The sequence below is a fragment of the Leptonychotes weddellii genome, chromosome 8, assembly GCF_054177405.1.
Source record: "Leptonychotes weddellii isolate Sample4059 chromosome 8, ASM5417740v2, whole genome shotgun sequence".
In the NCBI taxonomy this organism is placed as follows: Eukaryota; Metazoa; Chordata; class Mammalia; order Carnivora; family Phocidae; genus Leptonychotes; species Leptonychotes weddellii.
Window position 1 is genome coordinate 33166411 of NC_138376.1, and position 6199 is coordinate 33172609.

Below are 6199 nucleotides of genomic sequence, written 5' to 3' on the forward strand. Positions count from 1 at the left end.
CTTTTTTTTTTTTTTTTAAAGATTTTATTTATTTATTTGAGAGAGAGAATGAGAGAGAGAGCATGAGAGGGGGGAGGGTCAGAGGGAGAAGCAGACTCCCCGCCGAGCAGGGAGCCCGATGCGGGACTCGATGCGGGACTCGATCCAGGGACTCCAGGATCATGACCTGAGCCGAAGGCAGTCGCTTAACCAACTGAGCCACCCAGGCGCCCCATAAATAAAATCTTAAAAAAAAAAAAAAAAAGAACATGGAAAAGAGAGAAAAGCATTCAGAGGAAAACCAACATTCACCTGTGAGTCCACCTCCCAGGATAACCACCTCCTGCTTCTCAAGGCCTCTGTGTGTGTATTTATTTACGAAAGAAACTTCTTGAACCTATCCAGTCCCTTTGGGAACTGATTATCACTACACTTACACACCTCTCGGATTTCTTCATGTGCTTATTTTGTCTCCACTGGCAGGTAAACTGGAGGCACCGGGTAGGAACTGCCCCTCCTGCCCATCCCCACCGCAGCGACCTTCTCTCTCCTGGACTCCCCCCGCCCCACATTTCCCTGCCCTGCCCAAGCCTAACCGCTGCCCGCACGCCTGCCAGAGACGTCAGACTCTACGTCTCATGGGTCTTCAGAAGCACCTTCACCTTGTTGGAAACTTGGGCTCATCAACCCAAACCCCGGAAAGATCCCGCTTTCCAGTCAGAACAGCCAAGCCTCGGGGCGCCTGGGTGGCTCAGTTGGTTAAGCGACTGCCTTCGGCTCAGTCATGATCCTGGAGTCCCGGGATTGAGTCCCACATCGGGCTCCCTGCTCAGCGGGGAGTCTGCTTCTCCCTCTGACCCTCCCCCCTCTCATGTGTTCTCTCTCTCTCTCTCAAATAAATAAAATCTTTAAAAAAAAAAAAAAAAAAAAGAACAGCCAAGCCTCGTCCAAGCATTGTTTCCAGCCCACGCCCTGCAAGCACCAAAGGGTTCCTGAAGTCACCCCACTGTTTGGCCTCACCTGGACTTTGCTCCCCCTCTCTCTCCTGCAGGTCTCCCACGAGACTGTCTGTCACACTCTGCCCATCCTCTGGCCCCAGAGCACCATCCCCCTCAGCCTTTTCCTCGCCATCGATCCTTCTCTGAAGCCCCATCCCCCACCCCTCTACACACACACACACACACACACACACACGCACACACCCTACCCCACCCCTGCCACTCCTTCTCCAGGTCGGTCCTGACGGAGGCCGCCTCTGAGAAGTTCCACACACACCCCACCCCCAGGCCCCGTGCTGGCCGGTGCCGCTGACCCCAGGGTGCCAGGCACTTTCCCTTGCAGAACAATCCATCCTCTCTCCCTATTGTGATTTCCTGTTTACTCCTCTGTCTCCCCTACAGATACGCCAGCGGCAGGGCTGTCTTTCACTGACGTATTTCAAGTGCAGGCGCTGGAACACTAACTATGTTTGTTGACTAGGGAAAGAACGGGTTTCCCAGCTAATGTGATCACTTCCCATTTTAAGCGTTGAAAGCTTTCCACCGAGGGTGGGGCCAAGCTGGGCCCGTTGGAATTGAAACCCTCTTGGGTCTGATGTGCAAACTCCTCTCCCTCCACTGTCTAACTACCACTCTTTTCGGACTCTTACAGAGGTCCTCTCTGAACCTCAGTTTTTTCATCTGTCTAGAGAAGAGAACACTAAGGGGAAAATTATAAGGACCACATACATGAATCATAATACTTTGTAAATGGCAATGGGATAAATGAAGTTGAAATGTGGGTACGTTATTAAAAAAAAACAGTGCTACCTTTCACTGAGCATGTTTTCTATACCAGGCACCGTTCTAATATCTCACTGGTATTAATGCCTTTTCATCCTAAATCAGCTCCATTGCAAAGAAAGGTAAACTGAGGCACAGAGCAGTTAATGATTCATTTGCCTAAGATTCCACATTGGAGGTAGAAGAGCTGGGATTTGAACCCCGGGCAGAGCCTACTTGCTTAACCACCACCCCATGTTGCGTCTCTATTAAATAATGTATAATATATTAGTATTATTTGGTCGGAGAGCTGCCCTCTTCAAATAAAACTGATCCAATCACACAACCGCCCTCTCCTGGGATGATTCTTACTCTAATGGTAATTCTGTAGGTAGAGTTTTTTGTTCATATTTATTTATCTATCCCAAGAATGGAAACATGTTTAAAATGTAGAAAAGAGGGGGCGCCTGGGTGGCTCAGTTGGTTAAGCGACTGCCTTCGGCTCAGGTCATGATCCTGGAGTCCCGGGATCGAGTCCCGCATGGGGCTCCCTGCTCGGCGGGGAGTCTGCTTCTCCCTCTGACCCTCACCGCTCTCATGTGCTCTCTCTCTCTCTCTCAAATAAATAAATAAAATCTTTAAAAATAAATAAATAAAAATAAAAATAAATAAAATGTAGAAAAGAACCATGCCCATATTTTCTGTTCTTCGACATTTGCGTAATGAGCTTCAAAGAGAATAAATAGCCCTCAGCTGAACTGCACAGAGTTTACCGGCATCTGTTTTGCCATGACTTACATGGAGTTACCTTCAGTGGTACTGAAGATGATATCCCCCAAACCCACCGCTGCAGGTCTTCCAAGCACCTTTAGGTTGAGTTTCCAGTCCCTTCCCTCATATTTTCAGAATTTCCTCACCAAGAGAGGGATGGGGACAAGGGAGGGGAAGGAAGAGGCCAGCCTGGGTGGGGGCTCTCCACTTGGATTCACAAGGGGCAGGAGAAGAGAGATAAAGGTTTGGTGGCCACTGATAGTCCTTCTGGGTCTGTGGCTCAGGGCACAGGCTGTGCTCCCCTGGATTGCCATGGGGGTGACGTGGCAAGGTCACCTCCACATAGGTTTCCCCTAGTCTCCCTCCTTTGCCTGTCCTATTGCCACTCCCCTGATGTCAGCCTTATCCCTGGCACAAAGCCCCAACTCCTGCCTATGGGGGCCACAGAATGGAGGGAGGGCAGAAAGGGACCATTTCTGGATACCCAAGGAGAAACTGAGTGTAGAAAAGAGGACGCCTCCCCTCCCCCCACCGAAGAACAGCTGGAAGCAAGAGGCCTGCCTCCTAGCGCCGTGTTCCCTAACTGCCAGCCCACACTGCCTTTACTTCTGAGGATCCAGAAATTTGTGGGAGGCAGGGAGGGAAAGAGAAAGAAAAAGGTGAAGAGAGTTAGGGAGATCCAGAGAAAAAGGGTAAGAGGTTAGAGAGACCAACACAGGCATATCTTAGAGATACTGTTGGTTCAGTTCCAGACCACTAGAACAAAGCACATATTGCAACAAAGTGAGTCAGATTAATTTTTTGGCTTCCCAGTGCGTATAAAAGTTATGTTTGCACTATACTGTAGCCTCGTGAGAGTGCAAGAGCATTATGTCTAAAAAACCAATGTGCATATCTTCATTAAAAATTACTTAATTTTTTTAAGATTTTATATATTTGAGAGAGAGAGCCTGAGCATGGGCGGGGCGGGGGGCAGAGGGAGAGGGAGAAGGAAGCCCCACGGGGGCTTTATTTGGCTTTATTGCCAAAAAGTGCTAACCAGGGACGCCTGGGTGGCTCAGTCGTTAAGTGTCTGCCTTCCGCTCAGGTCATGATCCCAGGGTCCTGGGATTGAGCCCTGCATCGGGCTCCCTGCTCAGCGGGAAGCCTGCTTCTCCCTCTCCCGCTCCCCCTGCTTGTGTTCCCTCTCTCGCTGTGTCTCTCTCTGTCAGATAAATAAATAAAATCTTTAAAAATATATATATAAGAATTTCTAAAAAATAAAAAAAAACAAACCTAAAAAAGTGCTAACCATCATCTGAGCTTTCAGTGAGTCGTAATGTTTTTGCTGGAGGAGGGTCCTGCCTCCATGTTGTGGGCTGCTGACTGATGGGGTGGGGGTGGCTGAGGGTTGGGGTGGGGGTGGCAGTTTCTTTTCTTTTCTTTGCTCTTCTCTTCAAGATTTTATTTATTTATTTGAGAGAGAGCGAACACGAGCAAGGGGAGGGGCAGAGGCAGAGGGAGAAGCAGGCTCCCCGCTGAGTGCAGAGCCCCTCAATCCCAGGACCCAGAAATCAGACACTTAACCCACTGAGCCACCCAGGTGCCCCTGAGGCAGTTTCTTAAAAGAAGACAACAGTATGGTGATGGGTATTAAAGAGGGCACGTTTTGCATGGAGCACTGGGTGTTATGCACAAACAATGAATCATGGAACACTACATCTAAAACTAATGATGTAATGTATGGGGATTAACATAACAATAAAAAATAATTTAAAAAAAGAAGACAATAGTAAAGGGGCGCCTGGGTGGCTCAGTGGTTAAGCGTCTGCTTTCGGCTCAGGTCATGATCCCAGGGGCCTGGGATCGAGCTCTGCATCGGGCTCCCTGCTCTGCGGGAAGCCTGCTTCTCCTTCTCCCACTCCACCTGCTTGTGTTCCTGCTCTCGCTGTGTCTGTCTCTGTCAAATAAATAAATAAAATCTTAAAAAAAAAAAACTTAAAAAAAAAAGGGAGACAACGGTAAAGATTGCCACATCGAGTGAGTCTTCCTTCCACGAATGATTTCTCTGCAGCACGTGATAGCATTTTACCCACAACGGAACTTCTTTCTGGAGTCACTCCTCTCACATCCTGTTGCTGCTTTCTCAACTATGTTTTTGGAATATTCTAAATCCTTTGTGGTCATTTCCACAATCTGCACAGCATCTTTACCAGGAGCAGTTTCCATCTCAAGAAACCACTTTCTGTGCTCATCCATAAGAAGCAACTCCTCATTTGTTCAAGTTTGGTCATGAGGGAGCAGCAAGTCCCATCTTCAGGCTCCACTTCTGATTCTAGTTCTCTTGCTGTTTCCACCCCGTCTGCTGTTACTTCCTCCCTTGAAATCTTGAACCCCTCAAAGTCATCCATGAGGGTTGGAATCAAATTCTTCCAAACTCCTATTAATGTTGATTTTTTAAAAGATTTTATTTATTTATTTGAGAGAGAGAACACGAGAGAGAGAGAGGGAGAGAGAGAGCGCGCACGAGTTGTGGGGAAGGGCAGAAGGAGAGGGAGAAGCAGACTCCCGGCTGAGCAGGGAACCTGATGCGGGGCTCAATCCCAGGACCCTGGGACCATGACCTGAGCCGAAGGCAGATGCTTAACCGACTAGCCACCCAGTTGCCCCTGATTTTTTTTTTCGTTCATGAATTTGCATGTCCTCCTTGCTCAGGGGCCATGCTAATGTCTGTATCGTTCCAATTTTAGTGTATGTGCTGTTGAAACAAGCACCTGTTTATGTTGCTATTTGACCTCTTCCCATGAATCACAGATGTTCTTAATGGCATCTAGAATGGTGAGTCCAGGGGGCACCTGGATGGCTCAGTTGGTAGAGCATGTGATCTCAGGATTGTGAGTTCAAGCCCCATGTTGGGTATAGAGATTACTTAAAGAATTGAAAGAAAGAAAAAAAAGAAAGAAAGAAAGAAAGGAAGGAAGGAAGGAAGGAAGGAAGGAAGGAAGGAAGGAAGGAAGGAAGGAGGGAAGGAAGGAAGAAAGAAAGATGAATGCTTACCAGAGATTTTCAACTTACTCTGTCCAGATCCATCAGAGGAATCACAATCCATGACAACTATAGCTTTGTGAAATGTATTTCTTAAATACTAAGACTTGAAAGTTAGAGTGACTCTTTGATCCAGGGGCTTCAGAGTGGATGTTGTGTTAGCAAGCATGAAGACATTAACCTTATCCATCTCTATCAGAGCTCCTGAGTGACCAGGTGCCTTGGCAATGAGCAGTACCATTTTAAAAGGAATCTTTTTTCCTGAGCGGTAGGTCTCAACAGTGGGCTTAAAATATTCACAATATTAAACTGTGTTTAAACAGATGTGCTGTCATCCAGGCTTTGTTCCATTTATAGAGCAGAGCCAGCAGAATTCTGAAGGGTCCTAGAATTTTCGGAAGAGTAAATAAGCATTGGCTTCACCCTGAAGTCACCAGCTGCATTAGCCCCTAACAAGGGAGTCAACCTGTCCTTTGGAGCTTTGAAGCCAGGCATGGACTTCGCCTCTCTAGTTATGAAAGTCCTAGATGGCATCTTCTTCCAATAAAAGGCTGTTTCGTCTACATTGAAAATCTCTTGGGGCACCTGGGTAGCTCAGTCAGTGGGGCACCTAGCTCTTGGTTTCAGCCCAGGTCATGATCTCGGGTTTGTGGGATTGAGCCCCG

General features: G+C 47.7%; 1 non-coding gene across 1 annotated transcript; it reads right to left on the reverse strand.

Annotated features, from left to right (window-relative positions):
- Window positions 1-5159: 5159 nt before the first annotated feature.
- On the reverse strand, window positions 5160-5263 carry LOC115937274 (U6 spliceosomal RNA). Its single transcript, XR_004072592.1, has one exon. It is a non-coding gene; the product is annotated as a U6 spliceosomal RNA (small nuclear RNA).
- Between the last annotated feature and the right edge of the window lie 936 nt (window positions 5264-6199).